The following is an 11496-nucleotide window of genomic DNA, read 5'->3' as shown; positions in this document are numbered from 1 at the left end:
ATAAAAATTTACATTTTGCAAATCGTCAAGCAAACTGAGTCACTGCTTACAGGAATCCTAAACTAACAGGCGCCATACATTAATGCTTAAAGGGCCGGTATTGTGTTTTCCAGGCACATAGTGCCATTAGAGCACAATCAAGTTATTATGTTACCTTAAGTTGTTATAAAAATGTTATATATATAAAATATGACCTAAGAGAAATTTCACTTCGTAATTTATCTCCTTGAAATTGTGCCTCTGTCTCTTTAAGAAACTCCTTCTTTTTCTGAAACTCCGCCTTCAGGAAGTCATCACAACATCACTACCAGCATTTCACTGAGAAGTAGCTCCTATAATGAGCTCAGCAGACTCACAGTTCCTCCAGGTGTTTGCTAGCTGCTGCTGGCTAGTCTGCAGGAACTGAGTGGGGGAGAGCTGCTCTGTGAGGCAGGAGCGTGGAAGCTGCAGCTCAGAGGAGGAGTTTGATCCTCGAAGGTGGGGCTACGTCCACCCAGGCGTTTTGCACAGCTGAATGGTTGCCACAGGAGATTAAAGGATTTCTCAAACATGCATGGAAAAATGAAAGCAACACTTCGGGTGTGTTTTTGTTGACGGAATAACGTCATAACATGATGTAAAGCTCAAGAAAGAGTCAATAATACCAATTTAAAATACTCCTTTAAAATGTAACATATTTGGGAGATCTGAAACCTTTATATTTATTTTTTGAAAATTAGAATATGTTTACATTTGAAATGATGGTTTCTTAAAGATTGGTAATCGGTGGTCGGCTAGAACCTGAATAAAGACCAGAGGACACAAGTTGTCGGTAAATCGATAAATAATGCTCAGCATTGTCAGGTTTTCTGGAGGCGAATTCCTCCAGAGTGTGAGCAAAGACGTCTGAGATCAGCCCGCTTCAGACAAAGCATCCTCTGGCTGCGTTTTACATATTCAGACAGAAAATGAAGAGTGGATGACAGGCATGACATGAAGAAAAAAAAATCCCATCCAGAGCAGAGCAGCACACAAAAGCCTGGCTCATGTAGACAGGGGACGGCAGGCGGCTGCTGGGGGCTGAGCATGCAGCGCAGCAGACAGGCAGGCAGACAGGCAGACAGGCGGTGTGCCCACCCAGACAGTCTCTGATGAAAAGCTGTGTTCTGCAGAAACAAAAAGATTCAGCAGAGATGATTCAACACCATGTGCTACTGCACTCTGATGGGGAGAGGACTAAAAAAAAATAAAAAAAACAATCTGCACACTCTGCACATTGCTGTCTTTGTGTCTGAAAGCTCACTTTTTTTTGTTTTGATTTTTAGCTGCACATGGTGAACATTTGCAAACAGATACACATCCTGTTTTAAGACATTATTATGATATTTCAACAACAACAAAAATCAACAGGTTTGAGATGCATTCAGGGTGTTCTGCTGTGACAGTAGCACTGAAAGCGGACAATACAGCCAACTTGATGCATGCGGCGCAACCCTGCTTCACCGTGTGTGTGTGTGTGTGTGTGTGTGTGTGTGCAGTGGGGCATGGAGAATGGAAGAAAAGAGTTTGAACAGTCGAGATAAAGGGCTCTAGGGGCCTGGAGGGGGAGGGGGAGGGGATGCGGGGGGCACCAGACAACTGGGAAAAGCTCGGACAAGAGAGTAGGGTGACTTGCAAAGAGGTGACATCATCCTTGATTTGAATAATCCCCCCAACCCCCTCCAGACTGGAGGGGATTGGTTGCTTTCAGTGGAGAAAAAAAAGAGAGTTTCTCGTCTATTTGCTATTCACTCTCTTTCAATTTTGCCATGCCGCTTCTGTCTGGTGAATGCTCCATTCACGGACTCGTAGTAAAGACACTTTTTTTTTCTTTTCACAGGGCAAAAAAGAAAATGGTCTGCTGTTTATATGTCCTATCCATTTGAGAGACAACTGTATATATGGTGGCTTGCAAAAAGTATTCACACCTGTTGAGTTTTCACTTTCTCCAGTTTCAGTTCACATTAAGATTTGGAGGCACAAACAGGCACGGTTGTTAAGTGTTTTCTCTTCTTTTCTGCTTACAAATGAAAATCTGAGAAGTGTGGCATGCATTTATAGTCAACCCTGCTGAGTCAGTGCATTCCTGCAAGTCTTGTCTTATTGCAACCGCAATCTTCAACGCGTTTTATTGAGGTTTTATTATGCGATACCTCAACACAGTCACCCCACAGCATGACTCTGTCACCACTGTGGCAATGTTGTCATCACTGTTGGGAAGATGTACATGTCACATATTTATTTTCTATTTAATATTCACTGAACCCAGTTAAATTATTGGTTTGTTTATGTTGCCAACAACAGCGTGTTGTCTTCCTTCTCCCAACCAGCTTTCCTGTCTGGCCACTAGATACGATAAACCCCCCAAATCTTTTAATATAGATGTCTCTTTGAATAAATCAATCAAAAGATGGGATCATAATAATATTTTCAGTGTGAAAATATTATGCTAATAAATTCCTAAAATGCTACTAAGTTGTTTTTTTCCCCCTACACACGTTTCCGCTGTGTACAACATTCATGAAGTTCCAGTAAAACGAGAATCCCACTTAGAATTTATTTATGTAGAACCTGCAGAGTCACAGAATTTGGTATTTGACAAAAAAGAAACTGTATCACCGGATACAACATGGCCAACATTTCCGAGCAGCACGCGAATGCACCAGCCTCTCCTCCGCCTGTTCCATCCCTCCGTTCACCGGCTCCAGTATCGTGAGTGAGTGTGCAGTGGAGTGAAGCGAACCGTCACTCTCCTCCTTTCTTCCTTCAAGGGTGCGCGCATCACTTGTGGGAAAACGGCGCTCGCGACTCACAAGTTCATTGTCCGTTGGCTCGGTTCGACTTGACTTCGCCGTCCCCCGGTACCCTCCTACTCTCACTCCAGCTTTATCTTACAATTTCATCCCCACTTTCTGACTCGAGAGGCGGCGGACTGGCGAACACTGACTGGGCGTAGCTGGAGAGGATTTTTGCTAGCTTGCAGTTACGCTATCCGGTAAGTCCCAGGTTGTTTTAGCTTTAGCTAGCGTGCTAAAGTCGGTGACAGTAAGTACCGTAAATAAAAACAACGGTGGCTTAAAATTAACGCCCTGTCTGGTGACCGTTGAAGACGTCTGCGCCATTACCGTTTCTGTTACATTTGAGCTCCGTATAAAGTATTTGAATTACAGTTGCTGCTTTTTTTGAATGGATATTTATGTTAGACGCGTAAAATAAAATGTGTATAAGCTTTATTTTGGATGTCATGCCGCCTTTGTGTGGCGAGGTGCTCCGTGTCTGTGACTCGAGTGGGGCGGTGGCAGCCAGGCTGCGTGGTCGCCAAACTGCCCAGCAGACCTGTTAGATACAAACCGTACAACCAATTTAATCGCTTTAACGTGTTTCTTGTCCTTGCGTAGAAAACATTTTCCCTCCTTTTGTGAGCATTTTGTCCGCCTTTTCACCCTAAACTTTTTTTTTTGCCCCCTCTTTTCCCTCTTCTTGTCTCCCCTCCTCCATCCTTCATCGCGAATTCCCATTGTTCTGTGATGGGCAAAAGTAGTGTGAGAAGCGAGAGATGTTTCAGCCGCCTCTGGGGGAGGGGGGGGGATTTCAAATTTTCTCCTTTTTCAGTGTGTGAAAATGAATAAACAGACAGCGTCTTAATTCTAATTTTTTTCTTCATAGAACATTTTCCCATCAGCATGTTAAGGCAACGACCTCTTCAAAAGCCGAAGAGTGGAGCTGAAATATCTCTAAATAGAATAGCGCACAGCTGTGAAATAATCAGAGGTGATTAATGTCAACCCCTCTAAAAGTGATCGGCCATTGTGGTTTAAGGCTTTAGGGGGGTTCCCCCTTCCTGACCTTTTTTTGTGGCAAGTGAGCAAGGATTTGTTGTATTCCAAAAGAACACAGCAAATGTCATCCCAGGGGACTTGAAAAGACAAACCAGTGCAATTCATACACAAATCATAGGGACGAAAAAGTCGGTTATAAATCAGACTGAAAACATTTAGTCTTGATTGGTGATCAGCAAAAATAAATGCCTAAGATCCGGTTTCTTTATTTCTTTCTTTTATTCTAATCTTTGTGTGTGTAAATTTGTTAATCATTTTCTGTCTATAAGTGTTCCAACTGACAACTTAAAATCAGATAAAATTTAGTAAGAATTTTGTAATTCTTTAATTTTTTCTTGGATTTAAAACATTTTCATCAACGAGTTTGCACCACATTTTTCTTTTGTGCTTATAGACCTTGGAATGGATTCAAAAATGGCTTTCAGGACTCATCGAAAATGGAAACTCTGTGTCGGTCATAAAGGCTTGATTGGCGCATCTCTTCTTTTTTGAGTTATAGTTTTGATTGTATAAGATTCTCTACAATTTAATCTATATGGATGATATTTATTTGATTTATTTGATTACATATTTCTAAAAAAAAATGTTTTTTCTCTGTGATAAAATCTAGAGAATAAAACTTTCTACACCAGACAAAAAAGCCAAGTCAGAGCTCAAACCATGCCAGAAATTAGCCATTGGCCAAGAAAAGCCTGAGTGGTGCATCTCTGATTTGTATGGAAAAATTTGATGAGATTAGCTTAATTATTAAATATAAATCAATAAAATCCAATCATATAGACCGACTCAAATTACCTTGAGTAGCTACTTGCAGCCTAATTAAATCCTGATTCTAAAATATAGATTAAGGATGCACCTTAATTTTGGGAGCCCCGTGATTAGCTGATATTTACAAGTGAAGCCGATCTTATCTACCGATCTTAAAGAGGTTTGACTGATAGGTTCGCAGTTAACAATAGTCACCCCACTGTTGCCAACTTTGTGACTTTTTTCATCATATATAGCAACATTTCAAACAAAAAAAAAATCAGTACTAGCCAAAAACCCCTTATAGAAGTGCACTAATCAGGGTTTAGTGCCAGGATTTCAGGGTTTTCTTTGAGGTCTGAACTGATAATATAATTTAAAAAATGTTTTTCAGGTACTTTGATAGAAGTAAAAAAAAAAGTGAATCAATCTAAGCAAACCCAGGTGATTGAGTATGAAGAAAATTTGACTTTTTCTATGGTAGAACAACTGCAAGAAGAAAAGAGCCGATCCTCATGTCTTCGGCCCACAGCCGTGTTCTGTTCCCTTGCGGCAGTGCAGACAACAGCATAAATAGTCTGAAGCCCCGTGGGCGAAGCCAGATTGGGTTGGCCGGTAATATGTGGTGATCCACCATGATGTTGATGTCATCCTGAATAAATGGCATCCCAGGGCAACGAAGATGAGCTTTTTTTTTCTCTCTCGCTCTTTTTTTTTTTTTTTTTTTTAAGAGCTGCCCATGCTGGGGCTTGGAGGCTCTCCAGCACTCTTAAGTCAGGGGTGAGCCAGACTGCACCCCCCTTCCCTTCACCCTCCTCACACCACCAACCACATCCCCACGCCACAGGATGGATGAACGAATGGCTGACTCACTCTGCTTCTGGGATGAGGCTGAACCGAGCTTGATGCAATCATTTGAAATTAAGTTTAGCCGCCATTAAAAGGCGCACAGTTTTGAAATGAAGTTATTTGGAAAATTATTACTTAGAGCATGTGGATTAAAGCCAGAGGCGTTCTGTTTGTAGAGAGGATTTATTGGAAATCAAACTAAAACACATTAAGGTGACCAAGGAATCTGTGTGGGAAAGATATAAATATTGGGATATAATTTTTCTGCTTCATGGTGAGGTTTAAAAAGGGGTTTTAGAAGTTACCAGTGAAATTGATTCTACATGGGTCTTCATTGTAAGGTGTGTGTTTATACCTTTATATCTAAAAAAAAAAAGAGGGGGAGGGATGAAGCGGTTGCTCGGCTCTGGTTAGATACCGAATTTCATTGTGATTGTAATATTCAAAACAATAAAATGTCCAAATTGAATTGAAAAGAACTCCCGTCCTTAGACGTTATGTTCTAACAACCCTTCACTCATAGCTTTCTGGGTATATTTTAAGAGGAATATAGGACTAAGCACACATTGCTACTGGACTTTTAGTAAATGCACATCTCACATTTCCTGAGGCGTTTGCAGACTCTCACTTTTCTTCCTGTCCGTTTTGATATGACTTGTTGATTTGACCTGAAACATGTTTTCTTGAGGTTCCTGTCCAGGGACATTCAGTCTCCTCCTTTATAAACTAAGTGCTTTGCTTTCAACACTCTAATTTTTCCTGACTAGCGTTTTAGACGCATGCTGTTCTGTTCTGTCTCTGCTTTTCTTACTTAATATCAGTGGAAAAGGTTAAAAGCTCTTAGCTCGTCAAAGAAAATCCAGAGTAATAAACTGATCATGCTTGGACATGTGCTTGAGCTTTATGATCTGACATTTAACGTTGTCGGTGCATAAGGAATTCAACATGATTGGAAGCAGTTGCTCTTTATGTCAAGTGATTAATGTCTGACTATTTGGATTAGACTCATCAGTCATCTGAGAATGCAAATTTTTACTCTCTTGTGTATTTAACTTGCTTTTCAGTGTTCTGTAAAGTGGTCCGCTTATAAAATGGATTTATGTGCGCTGATGTTTGAGCCGTTTTAAATGCTAATAGCTAATTTAGCCTCAAGCTGCCCTCTTGACCCCTAGCGTCGGCTCTGAGAGGAGAGATGATGGCTGCATTAATAGACACATGTGTCGTCGGTCCTCTAGCCTAAGGGCTGGTGTTGGTGGGAGTGTGACTCACAATAAAATCCCCCACCCCCAGCTCTGAACTCCGCTGACAGGGGCGAGTTTGTGCCTCTGGTCATCAAGCTTTTTTCAGTCTTAACCCAGGGCTCTTGCTCTCCTTGGCATCGTTACAAATTGCTGTAGCTCTCTTCTAATCCATTAAAACCACACAATAGTTTTTTGTTTTGAGATTATCTAAACCCCAACAGAAACAGTCTGTTTTTTTTTTTGTTTTTTTGTTGCAGAATTTCCCCCCTGTTGTCCGGGCGATAGGCGCCTCAAGGAAACCCGCTCTGGACGCCACACTACATTTGCAAAGTGACGATAAAGCAGAGATAAGCCCCACTGTTGTCTGTGCTCCTGGTTCTGATAGTAGACACGGTCGGTGGTATCACAGTTGTCCACGCACGCAGTTGGCAACTAGTGGTGCAGTTTGGAGATTGGGTTTGGCAACAGCTGCAGTAATTTGCTGTGTTTGGACAATCTAAATTCCCCTGGTGGGAGCATAGATAATGAACACAGTTCACAGATCAGTTGCTAGGCTTCTGGACTGGATTTCTTTTTCTTTCTTTTTTTCCTTTTTCTTCATAATGCGTTTGTGGAGCTTAGTCTTTTGTTGCTGGGCAGTCTTGGAGATTGTGATTATTGAGTCCATTGAATCACTTTTGGCTCCCAGATAAAATAGAGCTCCTTACTTTGTTACTGCCAATGTCAACCCTTCACACTATTGTAATAGAGATGACACACTGGTGATTGTAATGTATTTTTAACTGTAAAATTGAGGATAATTATTTTACAACAGAGACCATGTTCCTTGATTTTGCTAGCAGCAAATCAAAGTTTCTCTTCGTGTTTTCTGAATAATGTAGTTTCTTATCTTCCTTATCTATCCTCCAAGTATAGACACCAGTAGTGGAAAATTTCCACCCAAAATAGCACTGAGTCTGAATTACTTGGGACCTGAAATGTGTATATAAACACATCATTAATGTTATAGAGTAGTAACAACGTAATGTTGTGATATTGATTTTGATTCAATAGATTTTGCAGCTGTGTTCCCTCTGTGTGTAGAAATTGCCGTCCTGAGACAGAATACTGCTTTTTTTGTATCCACAAAACAGTTTGGTACTGAAGACCAAAACTTCAAGTTCTTCAAATGGAAAAGGAACCTGCCAAAGTCTAGCTTTCTGTCGTAACAGTCTGAATGAACAGCAAACACGCCTCTCTACAAAGTACATTTTCCTTTTACGTAGGTAAGACTGTTCGATATGACTGAAAAATGTAAGACGATATTAGCATTTCATATGTCAATATCGATAACTTTTGATTGTTGTTTTTGTTCTACATATCCAAAATACTCCCAAACTGGCAATGTGATCTTTATCCACAATTTCCTCTTAATCTGTTGCACTCATGTTCTATTTTCACTTCGTTTCACACAGTCTGCGAGTTTGACGAGCTAACTGGGTGCCTAGCTCTGTTTCTTCTACACCATAGTAGCCACCTTCCACCTGTTAGTTCTGCACAGTCACACTACCCATTCTTGCGACCGACCGGTTGTGTTGACTCTCAGGATTATAAACTCAGTTGCTTCAAAACAGTTTGATGTGAACACTGTTTCATGCCGCACAGTTTCCTGTGCGAGTCTTTGAGCCAATGAGTACGCGGTTGTAAAAACTGACCTTTGTGCGGACATGTCTGTCTCAGTTCTATTCTTGTCAATTTTGCTTCCTGATTTCATTTTTACACACTTAACCAATGCTGAAAATGGCTAACTTGAAGTCATCTTCCTTCAGTACCAGCCTCCACACTTAAGGATGCTGTTAGCCTATCCTAGTAGTGTTTGGACATGGCAAGGTAGTTTTGCATTCTGACCAGCTGTGCTCACAAAGCATGGATCAGATCAACCACCCAACCTGTTTCACATCCTGTGAAAGATCAGATCCCATCTGGAACGTGTCTTGTTCTACTTCAGACAGAAGCACATAATCCTCTTATGGACTCGGTTGTTCTTCTTCTTGTACCCCGCACGTGGGTGTCCATACCGCCCTGTGCAATCTGGTAGGAACATTGGAGCCACCCGGACGGGTTTCCGCCATCCTGTCCAGATGCTCCACTGCTGCCCACCTCTTCCATCTCTGAATCCGCTCTGTCTGGTGTCATTGATCCAAGCCACCAGCTGGTCCTGGCCCGGCCTGATCTCATTTACCCCCAGAGAGAAGCTTGTTTGTGGGCAGACAGCCCATTATGGAGATGATCCAGCAGCTCTTCAAGTTACAAATTAGCCTTGGTCACTCTGCTGGATCCTAAGTCTACCTTCTTATCTTGCTGAGTTTTTTTCCATACCATCCCTTCTTGTCTGTTTTTATCCACTCAACCTTCTTTTGTCCCCACCTAAAACCTTGTCATTACTGTCTCCTTTATCTCCCAAGGGACAGAGCTAACAGCATCAGAGGAACCTGCCTTACTAATGCACTTCCTCTGTCTGTGTCTGTCCGTGTCCTGGCCATCTGTGGGTCTGCCTGACTGGCCGCTTACTTTCTCCACTGCGATCAATATCCACAGAGTTGAGCTTTGCGCTGCCCTGCTGCTCGTCGCTGCAGGCGGTGGAGTTCAGCCAGACTGTAGCACTTGCGTCGGGCCTGCTTTTTGTAGTCGTTTTCTGTCTCTATCCTCCATTGTTATAGGATGGATGATGGAGTGAGGCCTCCCCGTGGTATTGTCTCCTTTCTGGGGCATACTGAGTTCTCTGTTACGGCTACATACACCTCCCTTGTTCTCTCTTCTTCCCCTTCCTCACTCTCTCCCTCTCTGTGTGTCACCGCACAGTTGGAGGACAGCCGAGGCCGACTGTACAAGATTAGCATCTCTCTTTGTCCAGGGTTAACGAGGTCTGGTCGTGTGTTAATCTGCACATCCCCATGAGGTAGGAGGAGGTTCTGGCCACAATATGGGAGCGCAACGTTTAAGTGTTCATGTGCGTTGGTTTTGACATTCATAAGAATGAGAGGGATAGGTAACGTTGGTGAGACGAATGACTCCTGCAATGTTTGGACTTTGGTGGTAGACTAATATTTATTTACAATTATTGTGAACAATTCAGTTTCATGAAACTATTATCTCTGAAATTACCACTTGAGGATGTTGTAATGTTTTCATGTTTGGCTCCGGAGGGTTAATGCCAGCTTCTCTGACCACATGTTGCAGTCATTTATTTTGACAGCTGTGTTTCCATTACAAACGTGCACAAAACTTTGTCAGTATTCCACTAGTGTCGAAAAAACACAATTTCGCAGTTGCGATTCTTCAGATAAGTAAGAAATACAATTAAAGTCACACATGAATAACTTTGTTCATGCAGGAAGTTATTTAAAAATAAAGCGTGTGTTCTTTGTATTTTCTGGCAGTCGTTAACCATATGACTTGTATGAAGCAAAACAGTGTTTCCGTTGCAGTTTTGTGAAATAAACCTATTTCCATATGGCCGAGAAACCACCTGATCCTAACAACAACAACAAAAAAAATCCAACAAAAAACTTTTGTCTTTTTGAGATTGGCATGTTTCCATTAAGCAAATTTATTTTTGGAATTGGAATTTGCACAAACATGTGCTAAATGGAAATGAAGCACAATATGCTAACAGCAAAGTGATGATGAGGACGATGAGTTTCTTTTGTTCTGCCTTACTCTCTCACTCCATACACCTTTGGTTGATGGAACCACAAGCAATCAGGAATGCAGGTGACATCCAGCGTTGCTTACTTTGGCCCTCCCTGTTGTAATTGGTCTGTCTGTAATGGTTTTTCATGTTGCAGTTTAAAACTTCTAAAAAAAAAAATTGTCACTCCATTTTTGTACCCTGGTAGTGGTAACCAGCTCATCCCTAAACGGAAGTTGATTTATCTAAACAATCTGTACTTATCAATTATAAATGACACGCACCATGGATTTGTTTGACAAAAACTCCTGATTTTGGGATTCCCTGTGCGATTCTTTGAAGGTAAAGGGGTGACTGAAGATTCTTCTCTTGTTGTCCCAGTTTCAACAGAACTCCTCTCAAGCCTTAAAAGGAGTGAGTTTCTTTGTAGGGAATGCTAAAGGCACACCACTGCAAAGACAGTTGGTGTGTTGAAATAAAAAGTACAGAAAATGGCAGTTAGTTTTGGAAGTAAAAGTTTGAATTGACAATGAAGATTTTTAATTTTTCTGTCACTTTAGTGCTTCCTCTTTCATGCTTTCTTTCTCAGTCACGCCTCCACCTCGGTGCAGTGAGCGAGCGCCACTGGGAACAGCAGAGTTTGTTTGCCGGTTTTTTGTGGTGGAAGTCTGAGCCAGGATCCTGACCTCAGCTCTGGGAATGTTTTGGAAGTGTGTGAACTGTGATTACCGTCGAGTTAATGACATCTGCAGCTCCCAACCTCCAGCTGGATTGAGCTCAGCGTTCAGCTGCCATCAACAGCAAGTTGTGCCGTTGGTTGTTAAAGCGAAAGTAGAGGCAGTGATTTACACTAAAACTGGAACACATGTGTAGGGGGATAACAGTTCAAAGTTGCATTCATTTTAAAAGGTTTTGCAGCACCAAGTTTGTTAAATAATTCCAAACAGTGACTCATTACAAGAAAGCTTACTTATGAGTTGAACTGTTCAAACATCTGAGGACCACTTTTTTTTCTTTCCGTATTCTGTTAATAGAACGGTGACTGTTGCAGCTGTGGGTCTGTTGCTGGTGTTTTGCCAACTTTGGGCTTAGTCTAAATGAAATATTCAGCTGTGGGGCATTGCTGACTGTC

General features: G+C 41.7%; 1 protein-coding gene across 2 annotated transcripts in view; it reads left to right on the top strand.

Moving 5' to 3' along the window:
- Nucleotides 1–2638: 2638 nt before the first annotated feature.
- The window catches only part of prr36b (proline rich 36b), a 33631-nt gene continuing 24773 nt past the window's right edge, over nucleotides 2639–11496 (top strand). For both annotated transcript variants that reach the window (XM_016663182.1, XM_007576443.2), the window contains exon 1: nucleotides 2639–3013. The gene's annotated coding sequence lies outside the window, so the exon portion shown is untranslated. The remainder of the gene's footprint in view (nucleotides 3014–11496) is intronic.

Source organism: Poecilia formosa, unplaced genomic scaffold (genome assembly GCF_000485575.1).
Source record: "Poecilia formosa unplaced genomic scaffold, Poecilia_formosa-5.1.2 Scaffold407, whole genome shotgun sequence".
In the NCBI taxonomy this organism is placed as follows: domain Eukaryota; kingdom Metazoa; phylum Chordata; class Actinopteri; order Cyprinodontiformes; family Poeciliidae; genus Poecilia; species Poecilia formosa.
The sequence above is the reverse complement of the archived record's forward strand: the minus strand, read 5'-3'. Positions and strand labels throughout refer to the sequence as shown.